Source organism: Podarcis liolepis, assembly GCF_965112155.1.
Source record: "Podarcis liolepis genome assembly, chromosome: 2".
In the NCBI taxonomy this organism is placed as follows: Eukaryota; Metazoa; Chordata; class Lepidosauria; order Squamata; family Lacertidae; genus Podarcis; species Podarcis liolepis.
This window is the reverse complement of record NC_139555.1, coordinates 25,328,621-25,348,039: the sequence shown is the minus strand read 5'-3', so window position 1 is coordinate 25,348,039 and position 19,419 is coordinate 25,328,621. Positions and strand designations below refer to the sequence as shown.

Below are 19,419 nucleotides of genomic sequence, written 5' to 3'. Positions count from 1 at the left end.
TAGGACTGTGATCGCAACTAAGTCCCCTCAGAAGGAAGTCCTATTCCCAGACATTTCTCTGATGAAAATGGGGACATCTTATTCATCATCAACAACAACAACTTTATTATTTATACCCCACCCATCTTACTAGGTTGTTGCAGTCACTCAGGATGGCTTCCAACATATATAAAAACATTGTTGTTGTTTAGTCGTTTAGTCGTGTCTGACTCTTCGTGACCCCATGGACCAGAGCGCACCAGGCACTCCTGTCTTCCACTGCCTCCCACAGTTTGGTCAAACTCATGCTGGTAGCTTCGAGAACACTGTCCAACCATCTCGTCATCTGTCGTCCCCTTCTCCTTGTGCCCTCAATCTTTCCCAACATCAGGCTCTCTGTAAAAACATAAGAAAACATTAAAAACTTCCCTATACAGGGCTCCTTTCAGATGTCTTATAATTGTCTTAAACCCTTGGCCCTGGGGTCACATAACTCCATATCATCCAACTTTTCTCTGATGAAAATAGGGAAATCCTGAGGAAAAGTGGGACATTCCAGGATCAAATCAGAAACTGGGTTGGCTTTGTAAATCCAGGAAAATAGGGACTCTTGGAAGGACTGCATAGTACTTGAGTGTTAAACTCATGCCTAAGACTACTGTCTGGTCAACTCTTGGCCTTTGTCAGTAACGACTCCACCGTGTGCTGCAGAAACACCTCCTCAGCTCCCTTTTCTGCAGACAGCTGGACATTGCAGGCTGCCTTGAATGAGGCAGCTCAGCTGATTAATCTGTTCTATAGGAAGCATGTTACTTCTGTTAATTTCCAAAAGGTGGAATTACCATGCTCATGATTAAGAATTTCTTTTTTGAAAATGCATCTAAGCGGACTGCCCTTTTTCACAGTGATGAACTTGACTGATCTGTGAAGCCTCTATCATCTCGAGAGCAAAGCCCTGATCACCCATTCCCCTTCAAAATATTAAGTGCTAACTGAACAAGGGGGCACACAAGGTAAATCCCTAAACGGCCTCGGCCCAGTATACCTGAAGGAGTGTCTCCACCCCCATCGTTCTGTCCAGACACTGAAGTCCAGCGCCAAGGGTCTTCTGGACAGGGTACAAATAATAAATTACTATTATTATTACAAAGTACCAGCACCTCTTTTTGTTGTTGTTGTTGTTAAAAAGTGTGGCATTTATTGTAACAACTTGATGGGGAATACTGGCACCTCCCCGCCCCCCCTAGAAGTGATAAAACCCCAGAAAACATCCACATCTGAATACATTTTAAATGCCTATTTAAATAAATGTTTTGAGAAGAGCTTGTGTTGAAATTCCACAGATTATATGCAGGCACGGAGGAGAACAGAATTATGGGTAAGGATGTACCAAGGTGACACGGGCGGAAAATTGACAGATTTGCCTATGGCTTACTTTGAGCCTCCTTTGGGTAGAGCTATGCAGATGTCCCTGTCAGCTTCTGAAGCCTTCTCAGTCTCTACCTCTGCTTTCTGCCTCTTTTCCGAGCCTCTCCTACATTCCTGTTCCCGATGAAGGGAGATTCTATTATTTCAAGCCACACAAGAGAAAGGAGGCATAATGAAATGTAGCCTCTAGACTTCGCATTCTCAGTACAGTTGTAGGCCCTCATGAAGATAAGTAAACACCATTCCAGAGCTGGAAATCTTGACTCTTTGCCCTCCAACCTGCACGTTGATAAACTGCACACTCCCCCCGCCCCCCCCCCCCGCTCTCCCTACACCACCCAGTTTCTCTTTCCTCTGTGGGACAGAGCAGCCTTTCTATAGCAGTTAATGTTCCATCCCACACACTCAGCTCCAGGTGGTTTACATTACATGGAAGGTCGTGGATAGAAAAATGACACAAAGCAATGCAGGACTTACAAATATCTAACATGGACACACTTGTCATAGTTAAAACGATCACATTCCTCCAGTCTTTAAGTTAAATCTTCAAAGGTATTTGGTTCAAGGGTATATTTAGGCCACACCAAGAAAGGTATGTTCTCATCCAGTCCTGAATCTAATTGAAAGTTCAAAAATGAGATCCCTGTGCCCTTGCCCCTTGCCCCTTGTTTTAAATTTTGTTATCTGCACTCTGTTGGGTGATTAATGGTAAAATAAAGCCATCTAATTGAAAGTTCAAAAATGAAATCCTTGTGCCCTTTCCCTTTGCGCCTTGTTTTAAATTTCGTTATCTGCATTCTGTTGGGTGATTAATGGTAAAATAATGTCAGAGTTGAAATGGAGGAAAGACTTTCTAAGAACACTATTGCCTCCTATGAAAAGCACCCCCTTTGGAAATTTTTTGCAGGGAGGGCTCGGAACAGGCATGAAAACATTTTTTGCCCATTCAGAGCAAGCACTGTCTTTGTTCTGAACTGGCTTCATGATGTTGTCACATCTGTCACACAATTCTGAGTGTGGAGCAGTGTGAGATCCTTGCTGCAACATCACTTTGTTGCAACCATGATTATCTGTGATGATTGCAACAAAGTGGTATAATCACTTGCAGCAAACAGCAGCAGAAGGATGAATATTGGCCATCAGTTATGTTTTGCTTTGCTTTTTTGCAGGTCTCGGAAATTATACTTGATGGAAAAGAAAGGTCTGTGAACATAAAGCATGCCACTAGTCAAAAATGTTTACAGGTTACATACGCTTCAGGTTACATACGCTTCAGGTTACAGACTCCGCTAACCCAGAAATAGTACCTCGGGTTAAGAACTTTGCTTCAGGATGAGAACAGAAATCGTGCTCCGGCGGCGCGGCAGCAGTGGGAGGCCCCATTGGCTAAAGTGGTGCTTCAGGTTAAGAACAGTTTCAGGTTAAGAACAGACCTCTGGAACGAATTAAGTACTTAACCTGAGGTACCACTGTATTCTTGTTCATCTTTACCCACCTGTATTTTAGCTAATTTAGATCTTCTCTTCTGACAATTTGATCTCCTAATCTTTTAGATTTACTTGCTATGATTATCAAATTACTGCTGCTATTTGGCTAGTAGTCTATATTGTGTTATAAATAGATCAGCTCTGCTCCTAATGGCCAGAGTTGGTATCCATTTTAAAGATTGAGAGAGAGACACAAGAGAGGGAAAATAGTGTGCTAGAGAAAAGTTATAGAAGTGCACAATTTCACTGGAAACTTTTGCAAGAATCAGAAGCTGTTTCTTGACTGGAAAACTTTGAATAAAGTGGAAAGCATGTGCATTATGCAAAAGTGTGCAGTGCCAGTTCAGCAATAATCTGCAAGTAATGCGTCATTTAATTTTTACAAGGCTGTTAATGTTGCACGTCGTCCCAAACATTCATTGCCCCCTTTATTTGCTGTCAAGCTTTCACTTTAGGGAAAAAGATGTTAATCACTAAAGTAGTGGGGAAGAGAAAGGATGAGGAAATATGAGCATTAAAATGCTTTTCTTTGATACTTTTTTTATAGAGAGAGAGACTATTGGTTCCTCTTGGATGTTTAACTTCTCTGTATTCTGATTTAGGCATTCACCCAAGCTTTTAAGCCAACTCATGCAAACAGTTGAGGTAGCACTGATCGGTCATATGCTTCTCTTTAAAACAAAACAAAACCTCCATTAACAAATATCAAAATCACTTGATAATTGCTATCATGCAACTGTTAAAGGTGGAGGGGCATTTTTAGGATATGTAATTAGAGCTTCTGACGTATAATGCATGCAAATGAATAGGCAAAATGTAAAGGATTATAGGTGTTTTTTAATTGCCGTTTTCTTTGTATAATACAGGGATCCAAATCTATTATTTTATGAGGATTTAAAAAAAAATAAAACACACACAGAGAGAAATAACTACTGAAATGTGGAGAAATGGATTTAAGATTGGCAAAATGAGAAAATAAGAGGACTGAAACTGGCACACCTTTCCACCCCAATCTCCAAGCAAAGGATGTGCTTAAAGTGAGAAAACTTGCAGAATCCTTTGTGACTCTCCCATGCTCCCCTGTTAAGCAGAATGAATCACAAAGTCCTAGAGATTTTGACAGGCAGGTATCCCATCCCCCTGTTAATCATGTGATGTCATAACAATGCCATGCAATTGACAGATGGCATCACAGTATTTAGCCTGTGAGACAGAGCCTGATAAGGGTTGCCATATGTCCTCTTCTTCCAGGACATACCCTCTTTTTCATGGGGAGAGTCGTCATAGCGATCCATAGTTAAAAGTAGAAGTTGACAAATGCATCTTCATTTTTTGCTCTTCAAAATACGGCAACCCTACAGTTGAAAAGTTTCCTCACAGCTGTGTATTAGTGTGCATGAGTATGCATATATTCATTAAAATAGCATACACAAATGCATTATAACGAAGGAAATTGCTCCATAAAAATGTATATATTATGCAAAATTGAATATATGAGTGTCTGTTGGGAGAAACTTGCTCTAAAACACTGCTGCGTTTTTGTGAGGAATGTGGAAATGTAGAGAACAGAAGCAGGGAAATGAGAAGCTGAAAGAACCTGAAATTGACAGATCTGTTTGGCGCTAGCTGGTTCCAACAGAATCTAGGGATTTGATATGAAAGCACCTTTTATTAGCACTCCCTTTCATATTCAATTAGCTAAGGAAACAGAAACTTTCACAGAAAAGTTTCTCACATTGTCAGCATTACTATTTTTTTATGCTAGCAATTGTCAACATGGAACACCAGTCTCTTGCTGTTTACTTCACACATTCATGCTGCCTATGAACACACAATTTATCTTATCCTTGAAGCACGTTACATTTAAAAAAAAAAAAATACGAGAGGAACACCCACTGCTGTTGCTTCCAATTTATAGTCTACCTCCATGGTGGGATCCCACTGAAGCCTAGAATTTCATTGGAGTTCAATTCCACTCACATCACTCTCTCACATATAGGCCCTGCTTAAATAAGTCAGAGGCACTCAAACATAAATGGGAATTTAACAACAACAAATACTTATAAAAAAATAAATTAACACTTGGAATTGTGAAATCTAAAAAAAACATGGTGGGGGGAAACCAGGAAGACAAGCAATTCCTTAAAAGATGACTCTACCTGTGAAATTCTGTAACTTCCTCACTCAGTGTTCTCAGTCATGGATTACTAATGCAGGTGATGGCCCAAGAGAAATGTGAGAAAGCCTTTATCCACCTTTATCACATATAATGTGAGACAGAAATGAAGCGACAAAGCCAGTCATATTTTGGAAACTCAGAGAGTGCATTAGTATGTAAATCTAGGATACATTGAACTGCCATAGTTTTCCAGTTAAACTGAAATTAAACTTACATTACATTACAAACACCACACAGACACCTTCTCCTCCTACCTTTCCCTCAGCTACAAACAGACACATCTGGAATACGTAGTGGATCTTAATTTTTGAAGGGTCGCATCTTCTGATAATAGACGTTAGTGGTGAGTGACAAAAGTTAATCATCTCAAGAGCTGCTTACCAAAATGTTGATATTGTCTAATTTGGAGTTTAATAATCTCACACCTTAAGAAGGTGGTGTCATTGCTCCCCGCTCTACTTGACTAAAGTGGTACCCAGAAAACAGGTTCTGTTCTTCACCCACTGTTTATTACTTTGGGGTCAAGAGCAATAAAAGCAGGAGGCCGTTATTGCAGTAATTCTCTGCTTGACCTCTTCCAGCGTAATTGCAAGTTGTGCTTGGCAGCGAAGTCTCTTATTGGAGTGTAACAAATGATGGGATGTGGTTCAAAAGTGGACCTATCTTCTCAGGTAGCTTCTTCTGAAAGGAACATATCTGAACAGCAGCATCTTCTGCAAGAAATATCCTAAAAGTCAAGCTGCTATGCTGTCCTGTTGTCTACTGCTGATTTACATCAGGAGTGATGAACCTGTGTGGTCCTCTAGATGTTGGACTTCCAAGTCCCAACATCCCTGACCATTGGACGTGCTAGCTGGGGCTGATGGGAGTTGTAGTCCAATAACATTTGGAGAGCTACATGTTAGTCACCCCTGCTTTATGAAGGATATGATAACCATGCTTTCTAACCTAAGAAACATTTTTGCAAACCCTTTATGTTTGAACCATCCAGCTCCATTAGGGACATCATGCTTGTACTCAGTCAGTTACTACAGTGACTTCATAGCTCTCCATGCTACCAGCTGCAATTTTTTGCCATGGAGCAACCTTGCACATCAGCAAGCCCACCATAAAAAAAACCAGAGACATCACCTTGCCAACAAAGGTCCGTATAGTTAAAGCTATGGTTTTCCCAGTAGTGATGTATGGAAGTGAGAGCTGGACCATAAAGAAGGCTGATCGCCGAAGAATTGATGCTTTTGAACTATGGTGCTGGAGGAGACTCTTGAAAGTCCCATGGATGGCAAGAAGATCAAACCTATCCATTCTTAAGGAAACCAGCCCTGAGTGCTCACTGGAAGGACAGATCCTGAAGCTGAGGCTCCAATACTCTGGCCACCTCATGAGAAGAGAAGACTCCCTGGAAAAGACCCTGATGTTGGGAAAGATTGAGGGCACAAAAGGAGAAGGGGATGACAGAGGACAAGATGATTAGACGGTGTTCTTGAGGCTACCAGCATGAGTTTGACCAACCTGAGGGGGGCGGTGGAGGACAGGGGTGCCTGGCATGCTCTGGTCCATGGGGTCACGAAGAGTTGGACACGACCAAACGACTAAACAACAACAACAACAAGCCCACCCTGCTTGGTTGGGGCGCGTGCTGCATTTGTGATTCAGGCTTAAATGTTCCAACTACCATTACCTGGTCTTTCATTTGTATTTAATTCTTACTTTCAGAGAGAAGAGACTGGAATTTCTTAATTGCAACCTTCCTTTCCTCAACCCCACCTCCTCCTTCCCAAACACAAGATGTTTCTGTCGGGGAAAACATCTTGGCTAAGATTTTTTTTTCCAAAAAAGAAATCTTGATCAAGTGATACACTACATAGTACTGGGACAAAAGTTTCCATTTTAATGAAATACATGGGGTTTTTCTCCTCCATCAAAACAGGAAAAAGTGCATGTTTTTTAGATGTCAGGAAATCATTTTTCACCATCCATAAAACCAAATCTTGCAACAGGGGAGTCTGATCCAGGCAGGAACGTCGAGATAAGAATGAGGAGCCCGAATCTGCTTCTGTTGGCTTATCAAACATTGATTGACATGAACTGCTTCATCAGCCTTCTCCAGGTACTTCTGCATGGGTCAAAATAAAAAAAGCAAAGCCTTCAGTAATGCAAGTAGACCCATTTTCAGGACTTGGATTCAGCACTTAAATATAGAATGTAAACTGTGCCTTTTTGAAGCCTAAGGTAGAAGGTAAGGTCAAGGTAAAGGACCCCTGGACCGTTAAGTCCAGTCAAAGACGACTATGTGGTTGCGGCGCTCATCTCACTTTAGGCCAAGGAAGCCAGCGATTGTCTACCAGACAGCTTTCCTTGTCATGTGGCCAGCATGACTAAACCACTTCTGGTGCAACGGGACACCATGATGGAAACCAGAGCGCATGGAAACACCGTTTACCTTCCTGCCGCAATGGTACCTATTTATCTACTTGCACTGGCATGCTTTCAAACTGCTAGGTTGGCAGGAGCTGGGACAGAGCAACGGGAGCTCACTCTGTCTGGGGATTCAAACCGCCAACCTTCCGATTGGCAAGCCCAAGAGGCTCAGTGGTTTAGACCACAGTGCCACCAGCGTCCCTAAGGTAGTATCTGAATGCCACCCACTGTACTGGGACCAACTCTTTTAAAAGTCTTGCATTCAGACACTGATTTGTGCCTTCGTGACACCATGATGTAGCTAAAGTACCTGCAGTGCAGTCTTTCCTGATTCACATAGTTTCAGACAGGGGACCCCCCCCCCAGACCTACATAGAGGTCTTGAGGACTCAACCTAGGAACTTCAGCTTGCAAATAAGATGCTCTACTACGAAGTAGTAGACGATGAGCATGCACTGAGAACACCATAGCTAATTGCAGATTTCCAGCCTCTGTATATAAGACTAAACAAGTTGTCTTCTGCCCAATTCTAACATAGCCACAAACATACAGCTGCTATACAGTTGCGGTGTAAATCTGGAAAACTAATGGCTGGGGGGAAAGGGGGGGGAAAGAATTTTCATTTTTAAAGGATCCCCACAAAACCAAATATTTTTGATAATAGCTCATATTTCAGCAGCCTACATTACTATTTTGTTCTCTTCTCTTCACTAAGGTTCTGTCTCCTATTTTGTTTTATTTTTTGTTCTGCAAGCTAGCAAGAAGAATGTGTTTCATCTTATGAGATCTGCTTGTGGGAGTAAAGGTGGGTGGAATCTGTTGGCGGAGAGTCATTTTCCAGTACTTTTGCCACCAAGTAAGTGGAAGAAGCTACCAAAATAGAAGTAAAAGAGAAAATGGAATATAAAATAGAAACATAACAATAAGCTAAAGCTTCGTATGGGCATATGCCCCATATTGCTTCTGTTCAGAGCTGCAAAAAGAAGAAGAAAAGAAATCGGCAAATGCGTATTAAATGTGACTGAGTCATGCTTAACACTTTTGTCATTATGCAATTTTTAAAGCACATATATATTGGGTGTGACACCATTGTCTTTCTTTCTTTCAAAATGAAAAGGCATCTGCGGTCTGATTTTCTGCCGGAGATTCTGAAAATCTCCCGAGCTGATAACCTAAATTAACATCCTTATCTTTGAAGCAGCAGTGACTGCCAGAAGGCTTGAATAAATTATTATTATTATTATTATTATTATTATTATTATTATTATACATTCAACATTTGAATGCAACATTTGAAGGGGTTTCCAGTAATGTATTTCAGCAGCTTTGTCTGTTAGACACTGATGCATAGAAACCATCATATTGTTAGATGTGTATTATGTGAATAGTTCTTGTTATACTGCAACACAACCAGACCCCCACACTTCATGGTGGAGTTTGGATCTGATATCCCGCTTTATCACTACCCAAAGGAGTCTCAAAGCGGCTAACATTCTCCTTTCCCTTTCTCCCCCACAACAAACACTCTGTGAGGTGAGTGGGGCTGAGAGACTTCAGAGAAGTGTGACTAGCCCAAGGTCACCCAGCAGCTGCATGTGGAGGAGGGGAGATGTGAACCCAGTTCCCCAGATTATGAGTCTGCCGCTCTTAACTATTACACCCCACTGGCTTGGTGACTACCAGCATCTATTTTTCAAGGTGGGAGGGAGGCACTGGATATATGTGCTTGAGAAATGGCCTCCTCCTGCCATGAGAGCTAATCTATAATGGCTGTGTTTATGGGTGCATCACCAAACAGCACAGGACCACTTCAACTCTGCTGTCTCCCTTCAAAATCTCATTTCACCTGCTGTCTTTTGTTTATCTCTTAATTTGAGAAAGGAGGGTCCTTATCTGCACGGTCGCAAAATTATTTCCTGGAATTTTGACACTAGCGAATGACTGAGAAGGGAGAAATACTTGCATTTAACTAACATTTAGGTTAACATCCTTTGCCACTTTCCCATCCCTTTTGTGAAAATGTGTTCACAGTTAAAAACTCCCTTTTGCCTAAGTCATGCTAACCTCTCAGCTGATGGGCCTCTGTTTATCCAGATCAATGTAGACTAAGCAGGATTATAAAATCAGATTTATCCCGGGGCCATAATTCTGTCATCCCAAGGAACACACTCTTGTGGGTGTGAGGTGCTTAATCTTACAGATTTACTAGAAGGATCTGTGGCTTTAAAACTGCCGTTTTGCGTCATATCCCAAAAGCTGCTTTATAAATTGGTTGGAGTACCAAAGAGGCAGAGATTAAACAAATTGTTTCAGATAGTAGGTTCTAAACGCAGGAAACCAAGGCAAGGAGAGTGACCTTATAGCAGTTTGCCTTGATTACAATTCACCCTTGTCCTAGTGGAAAGGGACCTGATTAAACCACACAGCTGAAACAGCACGCTTATGGGAATGACTAAAACGATGCCCCAGGGATTTTAAAGATGTAAAGAGCATATGCCAAAGGGTATGAGCTGTTTAGAGACTGTGTTCTGTGAATAACTAGGCACTGTATTATTATTATTATTGTTAAGTTGTGGGTGAAGATATCAGATGACACAGCGATTCTTCCAAAGCAGCTCTTTATTTGTAAGCTGGAACAGAACTGAGCTGAAGAGCTCAGTCAGCCTGCTTATATAGAGCTCCAGAACAATGTAACTGTAGCAACTTTCTAAAACTATCCAATCACTGAACGTCACTTTCGATCCTTCATTTGCATACAAACTATCCAATCACTGAATGTCACTTTCGATCCTTCATTTGCATAACTATCTACAGTATCCCCCTGCTGGCCCAGGGTGAGAACTTCAGTACATAACAATTATTATTATTATTATTATTATTATTATTATTATTATTATTATTATTAGGCTGTGCACAATATACCTTTCCAAAGCACATTCTTTTCGTCAAAGAATTCTGGGCGCTGCAGTTTAACCCTCAGAGAGTTACAATTTCCAGCAATATTTCACAAACTATAGTTCCCTGAACTATTTGAGGGAAAGAATTCCTGCATTGCACATCATGCTTGTATAATGTGCTTTGAATGTGCTCTAAAATTAGTGTGTACACAGTCTTAGTTACACATGTACCCCACTTCTTCAGAGCTTGAGGTAGCCGATATTAGAATTATCCTCACTGTATCCCTGTGACATGAGGTTAGTTTAAGGTCAAATCAATAATCCCAGGTCACCCAGTAAACTTTATGGATGGAGGAGGATTTGAACCTATGTCTCTCTGGACCAAGTCCAATCATCTATTCACAACACCATTGATGGGCAGACTTCAGATTTGTGGGATCTGCTTTGTGGGTTTTTTTAGAATTCTAAGGTGGTTCAGACAGCGGGACATAGGCTAAAAAGTAAGAAACAGATCTTTCCTGACATCCAGTCTTCTGGTTTGGAAGGCCTGGCTTCTTAAACTAACTCCCCCAATTTCACTGGTAATACTCATTTTCCACCCACATTTTTACAGTACTGACAGATTGAGGATTTTCATCTGTTGGGAGAAAGCGGGATCCATATTGGAGGAATGATTATATATATATATATATATATATATATATATATATATATATGGCTGAAAGATGCATGCACATAAATTATACATCAGAACATAAACTAAGTTTCATCCTGCAGATGGAGTAAAATTGATTTTTCCCATAATCACCAGTAGCCAGAGAAGGGATGTAAGGACCATTGTGCTGTTATTAATTACAGAGAGGGTTGTGTTTTGTTTTTGCTTTAAAAAGGCAATTTTTTTGTACAGAGATGAGCTTTGAGGTGTGTCAATAGAAGTCCAGGGACTATAAATCTGCTATAATAAAGGTAGGGCAATGATCTGAGTGTGAGCTGGACTATTTGCTCATAGAAACATCATGACTTGGCAATGAGCTGAAGTGGGCTCAAAGATGAGGCTTTGGGCCAGATCATCAAGATAGTTGGTGACAAGGTCAACAGAGAAAGGAATTTTTAAAAAAAATTTAAAAGGGAAGATGAGAAGTTTAGCCTTTGATATATTGAGGATGAGATGGTGATGAAAATATCCAAGCAAAATGTTGGAAAAACAACAGGAGATGCCTAATGGGTGGAGGGGAATATTTCTGGGATACAGAGGTATTGATGGGTGTCATCAGGGTAGAGGTACAGTGGTACCTCGGGTTAAGAACTTAATTCGTTCTGGAGGTCCGTTCTTAACCTGAAACTGTTCTTAACCTGAGACACCACTTTAGCTAATGGGGCCTCCTGCTGCCGCCATGCCGCCGCCACACAATTTCTGTTCTCATCCTGAAGCAAAGTTCTTAACCCAAGGTACTATTTCTGGTACTAGCGGAGTCTGTAACCTGAAGCGTCTGTAACCTGAAGCGTCTGTAACCCGAGGTACCACTGAATACTGAAAGCCATGGGATTTGATGCTGCCACCCAGAAACAGTACTTGCAGAGAGAAAAGCAGATTCCTAAGAGATTCTGACAAAGAGAGGGAAAAAGCCTCTTCCCTATGGAAATGACACAGACTCAGATGAATGTGACGAGCACAAAGCAACATGTAGGCTAATAGCATACTAACAATATTTATATAACACTATCAAACTAGAATAGAATAGAAATTTATTACGGTCCCAGACCAGATTCACATACCGTACTAAGCAAACATAAAACACAATAGCATTAAGTTTGAATTTACAATCGAATATGAATATGACAGCCATTAGAAATGTGGCTTAGGTCTCTAGAATATTATCTAGAGTTTGCATCTGAGGCCTTATTCTTTGTAATAGCACAGCTTGTTCCCTGAGTTTTATGGCAGCCGCGCAAAATATGATCTCTAGATCCTTATCCTCTATCAGGGATTTTAAGCATTGAGGTTCGGACCCACTTGGAATTTTCTGTATAACAGGGGTGATAAAGACTGAGCGTATATCCTCATAAAAACAACCTCGTAGCAAGACATGAGAGACGGTTTCCAACTCTATCAGGCCACAGGGGCAGACTCGCTCTGCATATGGTTTACCCACATATCTGCCCTGCAATAAGGCAGATGGCAGCACGTTAAATCTAGCGAGGGTGAACGGCTGTCTATGTTATGTACTGAAGTTCTCACCCTGGGCCAGCAGGGGGATACTGTAGATAGTTTTGACTCAGGTCCACGTATGCAAATCAGGGATTGAAAGTGATGTTCAGTGATTGGATAGTTACAGAAAATGGTTACTGTTGCGTTCTAGTGGAGCTCTATATAAGCAGGCTGGCTGAACCCTTCGGTTCAGTTCTGTTCTGGCCTGTGAATAAACAAGAGCTGTTTAAAGACTCGCTGTGTCGTCTGATATGTTCACCCACAACTTAACAGTCTGTGTTTAGGTATTTGTAATTTTGACAGATATATTGCTGATATTCACTATCGAACTGTTTCTTAATTCACAATCAGAAAACATGCAGTATGTACACGGAGTCACAAACTAATAAGAGTCAAGTGGCTATTCCATGAAGAGAAATGCACTTGACCGTAAAAAATCACTGTTGTGTTTCGAGCACCCTGTTGCTGTGTTTGGAGCACCTACCATCATTCTTCTGTGTTTCTGTGCTTATAGCAGCATCTCACTCTCGGCAAAATTCTGTATAGGATATTAACTTTGGAAGGCGTTTAGCCTCAATATTCAGTGATTCTTTAAGGTCAAATACGAATCTGGGTTCGAGTGCCATGTTGGGCATTGCAGGGGATTGGACTAGACGACCTGTGTGGGCTCTTCCAACTCTATAAGTATATGATTCTATCTGGAGGAGTCCCCAGTAGCCCACCTGAGGTCTTTGGAGTACAACTCTCATCATCCCTAACCATTGGTCCTGATGGCTGAGGCTGTTGGGAGTTGCAATCCATCAACATCAGGATGGCATAATATTGGCTAAAGGTAAAGGTAAAGGGACCCCTGACCATTAGGTCCAGTCGTGGCCAACTCTGGGATTGCGGAGCTCATCTCGCTTTATTGGCCGAGGGAGCCGGCGTACACAGTGGCGTAGCGTGGGGGGTGCAGGGGGGGCCGGCCGCACCGGGCACAACATCTGGGGGTTAGGGTTAGGGGGCGCAAATCCACTGGTTAGGGGGCGCAAATTACTTGCCTTACCCAGGGTGCTGACAACCCACGCTACGCCACTGTATGTAACCCACACAGCCCTTTAAAACACACACAGAGGTTTGTCTCTGATTTCAGTCTGTTGGGGAGACCATCCTTTCAGCATAGGCACTCGGCTTAGACCAGGGATGAAGGGAACCTGTGACCCTTCAGATGATGCGAAACTCAGCATCCCAGGCAGCCAATGGTCAGGCACAGTGGCGTAGCGTGGGGAGTGCAGGGGGGGGCGGTCGCACCGGGCGCAACATCTAGGGGTTAGGGTTAGGGAGCGCAAATCCACGGGTTAGGGGGCGCAAATTACTTGCCTTGCCCCGGGTGCTGACAACCCACGCTACGCCACTGGGCGTACAGCTTCCGGGTCATGTGGCCAGCATGACTAAGCCACTTCTGGCGAACCAGAGCAGCACACGGAAACGCCGTTTACCTTCCCGCCGGGGTGGTACCTATTTATCTACTTGCACTTTGATGTGCTTTCGAACTGCTAGGTTGACAGGAGTAGGGACTGAGCAACGGAAGCTCACCCCGTCGCGGGGATTCGAACCGCCGGCCTTCTGATTGGCAAGTCCTAGGCTCTGTGGTTTAACCCACAGAACCACTCGCGTCTGTACCCCTCTGTTAATCTGTGCTGCTCCTCCCTTGGCCATTTTTGGGGTTAGTGGATCACACAGGAAAAGCCATGGGCTGTGTTCAGCTAATTCCTACAGAGAGTAGACCAATTGTAATGAATGAATGTTTATCAAGCATCAGTATAAAAGCCACCTGATGTTTAGCAGAGCAACAGCAAATTTGTCTAGGCTTGTTTCCGTAGGATGTCCCTTGCAAATAACTCAATATTTCTTTTCTCTAGAATCAACATGTAGCTTTCCTGCAGTTCTTCCTTTATTACATTTTTTTATATACAGAAGAGACATAGCATGGAAACAACTGGATTCTAAGCACTTGAATGAAACATTATATTGCAATACATAAATATCCACTTTTGATACAAATCATAATTAACCATCTGCATGTAAACTGTACATGAGTCCTGTGGTCTCACATTGTCATCTGGTTTGTTTCCGTTCCAGAAAATGATATAATACTGCTGGATTTCAGAAAGGTTCACTGCAACAAGAGCTGCCATCCCAGATATGTAAAAAAATAAGTTTTTCATTCCTCCATCCGACAGAGGAATCCTTTGGTTGCCACCGGTACTGGAAGTATAATAACCATGATACCTTACACCAGCTTAGTATAGTCAGGATCCTATGCACTCTCAATGGCAAAAATTAAATAATATATATATATATGCGCCAATTTCAACAATGGAATAGTAACACTGCCAACACCCAGTGTCAGAAGAAGAAGAAGAAGAGTTTGGATTTGATATCCCGCCTTTCACTCCCCTTCAGGAGTCTCAAAGCGGCTAACATTCTCCTTTCCCTTCCTCCCCCACAACAAACACTCTGTGGGGTGAGTGGGGCTGAGAGACTTCACAGAAGTGTGACTGGCCCAAGGTCACCCAGCAGCTGCATGTGGAGGAGCGGAGACGCGAACCCAGTTTCCCAGATTACGTGACTACCGCTCTTAACCACTACACCACACTGGCTCTCTCATTGATGGCACTCACATTTGCTATATATTCATGTAATGCACAAATCCATGCACAAAATTGGCAGCACAGGTCTGATGAGGGTGCTGTGGGGTGTATTGTCTGTGTGGCAATGTAAGGCGATGCTAGGCAGACAAGACACAGCATTGCATCTTCTGACCACTGTGAGCTGGCAACACAATGCAAGAAATGTGGCGGCCATGGGTATTTGAGGTTGGCTTTTGCCTACTATCATTGCAAAGAACAATCTCTACTCCTCTTGCCCACTTCTATGCTGCCTCTACCCATCCCAGCTTTATGCCGGTTTAGGTAAAGGTAAAGGTAAAGGACCCCTGGACAGTTAAGTCCAGTCAAAGGCGACTATGGGGTTGCAGTGCTCATCTCACTTTCCAGGGAGCCAGCGTTTGTCCACAGACAGCTTTCAGGGTCATGTGGCCAGCATGACAAAACCTCTTCTGGCGCAACGGGACACCGTGATGGAAGCCAGAGCGCACAGAAATGCCATTTACCTTCCCACCACAGTGGCACCTATTTATCTACTTGCACTGGAGTGCTGTCGAACTGCTAGGTCGGCAGGAGCTGGGAGGGAGACAAATATCTGGATATAAAAGCTCTAGCATTTCTATAAGGAAGAATGGCAAGCATCAGGCTCCAATCCTATACCCATGTTCCTGGATGTATGCTCCATTGAACTTGATGGGGCTTACTTCTGATTAGGATGTATAGGACTGCAGTGCTAATGAAACCTTTTTGCCTCAGATGTTTCTAAAATTCAAATTATTTTAGTTTTCAGGTGAAGGCAGAGTGCAGTTGTTATTATTCCCCGAATTGCTGGTGGAAACATAGGTAGAAATTAATATGAATAGCTTGGCTGGTTTAAAAGAAATATTTCTCTTACCCATCTGCAATTTTCCATACTGGATCTTTGTTGATTAAGTAATTTTATACAACTTTGAAGCATTCATTCCTTAAAATAAAGATAAAATCAGTGGTTAGAAGTTACAATATTTCCTTTCTTTTCAACTTAATGTTTTGCATGGGATTTGTTTAGAAAAAATATATAGAAAAACACCAAAAATGAGATAATGATGGGGTTTTGTTTGCATTAATCCAAGCATTTTTCCTCTTTTGCCCAAACAATGAAAGGAATTCTCTTGTGCATGCCCTCATCCAGGCATAGGCAAACTCGGCTCTCCAGATGTTTTGGGACTACAATTTCCATCATCCCTGACCACTGGTCCTGTTAGCTAGGGATCATGGGAGTTGTAGGCCAAAAACATCTGGAGGGCCGAGTTTGCCTATGCCTGCTCATCTAAAGTAGGCATGTGCCAAGGATGTGATTGACGACTGCTGCTGCCAACATCCAGGTTGCTATCGTAAGAGGCTTTTCCATATGGCAGAGAGTGTGGAATGGCTTCTCTATCATCATTCCCTATTTAAAACATCTAGGTGAGGTGTTCTTCCTTGAACAAAGGAGCTATAAATAACCAAACACAGATAAACTTGATGCAATAACCCCATTGCTAGCGAGCCCATATAGGGATGTATGGGACTGTGTAGCACAACTTTCAAAGTTCCTGAACTTTTAAAAATAATTATTTTTATTCAATTTTGATTATAGTATATAATAAAACTTAGTAACCAATTGTGTTCCACAGGAGTATTCTAAAAATATAATCCATGTTATCCTTAAACAATAAAGTAAATCATTGCTAACATTTTTAGCTTTGCTTTCTTATGTCTCTCCAATCTTTTGCAGCCTGCTGCTGCAGAATGGCATATCAACACTGTGGGCAAATAACTTTGCCAAGAAGTTTCAACACCATGTAAAAAGAGCGTAGATTTCTGTAACTTGGCCAAATGCTTAAACCATGCAGCAATGTTATATTGATCCTGATTGGGCAGTGAAACAAGTTCCCAGTTGAGATGATGAAACTGTGACATCCCTGAAGCTGGAAGAACAGGTTGATATGTCATGACCTTGGAGTCCAAAATTGGAAGACACCAAGTTGGAGGTTACAGGATTACAGGGAACCAGGCAGAGGGCCTTCTCAGTAGTGGCACCCGCCCTGTGGAACACCCTCCCACCAGATGACAAAGAAATAAACAACTACCAGACTTTTAAAAGACATCTGAAGGCAGCCCTGTTTAGGGAAGCTTTTAATGTTTGATGTATTTTAATATTGAGTTGGAAGCCACCCAGAGTAGCTGGGGAAGCCCAGCCAGATGGGTGGGGTATAAATAATAAATTATTCTTTAGACCGAAGCCAAGACCTTCAGGGCTCCTTCCCTGGGGTCCAAGGAACCAAGGGCTTCTCACATTACCTTGTTGGTGCTTCACTGCAAAGATCAAACAACGTAGGAGGTCGGAGTGCAGGAGATGTCTTTAGGCCAGAGAGTTTAAGCCTATGAGAGGAGCCTAGGAGAGATAGACTGGAAACAGACACTCAGAAGACCTCAGTTCATTCCCAACCCTTGTCAGAACAAGTTGTTTGCTAGGAGCTCTCCTTGGTGCTGCAACCTGGCCTCCCTTTGCTGCCATGCATTGTGAGCGGCTCTGCAGGACTGGAGCCATACACTGTGCAGCAAACTGGACATATTCCAAACAGACCAATAGATGAGATAAATTCTTGAGACACCTTCCATCTCTTCAGTTCCACACAAAACACTGGTTCAAACTGTGCAAAAGAAATAACTGGTCCGTACAAATCACATTCTTTCTATGTGATAATAAATTATTATTATTATTATTATTATTATTATTATTATTATTATTATTCCACCTTTTTCTCCAAGGGACTCAAGGTTCCCTGCATCCATGGTTCTCCCCCTCCTCATGTAATCTCTACAACAACCCTGTGAGGTAGATTAGGCTGAGAGGCAGTGATTGGCCCAAGGTTACCCAGCGAAGTTCATGGCTGACTGGAGATTTGAACCCTGATCTCCCAGCTCCTAGTTCAACACTTTAACCACTGCTCCACAGACTGACTTTGCAACCACCCCTGCAAGTCAGCTAGACAGTGTGATGTGTGATGAACCCAAAGCCATTCAGCAAGTTTCCCACATCTAAATGTCAAACCCTGCACCCCACAGCCTAGCTTTTAGAGCAGCCTTTCCCAATCTGATGTCCCCAGATGCTTTGGACAGCAGCTCCTATCATCTCTGACTATGGCTTGAGGGCACATCTGGAGGGGACCAGGCCGGGGCAGGTTTTATTGGACTATCGCCTCATGCTCCTTTGAGAACTGACATCCAGCTGCACCCAGCATTCGACATTTCAGTAGTTTCAGCAAATCTACTCACCTGTGATTTCAATCCGTTGAAAGTTGGCTGACTTTTTTTTTTTGTTATTTCCACCATTTTTAAATAAACCTTCATTTTGGAGGGGCGATGGAGCAGGATATCAAATTGACGGGTAGGAGGGTAAGGAAATGAAGGGAAGAGAAATCAGTCCTTCGAGTCGATTTGAGAAGCACTCGGGTGTGTCGGAGAGACTCTGGAGCCACACACAGAGTTTCTCGTCCAATTAGTTGCATGGAAAAATCAGCAGCACATCTGAATGGAATTACCCCATATAACAGCTCCCTTCTATTTAGGTTTCTCCACTGCAGCTGAGGAAGCTATTTAATAGTGCTGTGGAAAAAAATTATAATTAGCTACAGGTAAAGCGTCCTTTCTCATACTTCAGGAGACAGCAGACTGAATGTCAGCAACTGTGCAGTCAGCCGTTTGATTGCTGAATGATCTGCTCCTGAATATGTTTCAATTTAAAGGTGCATGAAGAAGCCTCAGAGGTCTTAGCAGTAATTATGGAATGCTCATAGAACGTATATCATGAGTCTCCCCATGTGATGATAATCAACAATAACAACAACAACAATGCTATCATTATTATTTCAGCGCCTAAATCAAATCAGTGCTCTACATAAATGGAAAGAAAAAAGTCTGCTCTTTACTTCTGGTGCACTGTGGTCTAGGCCAGGCATGGCCAAACTTGGCCCTCCAGCTGTTTTGGGACTACAACTCCCATCATCCCTAGCTAACAGGACCAGTGGTCAGGGATGATGGGAGTTGTAGTCCCAAAACAGCTGGAGGACCAAGTGTGGCCATGCCTGGTCTAGGCTATGTAGGGCCTATACTGCGGGTCAGTCTCAAGAGCTAAAGGGCAAGGGCA

At 42.5% G+C, this 19,419-nt stretch overlaps 1 long non-coding RNA gene across 1 annotated transcript; it reads right to left on the bottom strand.

Annotated features, from left to right (window-relative positions):
• Positions 1-6,803: 6,803 nt before the first annotated feature.
• LOC310700705 lies at positions 6,804-18,850 on the bottom strand. The gene is made up of 4 exons (XR_014522738.1): positions 18,549-18,850; positions 17,571-17,923; positions 16,144-16,212; positions 6,804-7,189 (listed from the first exon to the last, which is right to left on the bottom strand). It is a non-coding gene; the product is annotated as an uncharacterized lncRNA (long non-coding RNA).
• Between the last annotated feature and the right edge of the window lie 569 nt (positions 18,851-19,419).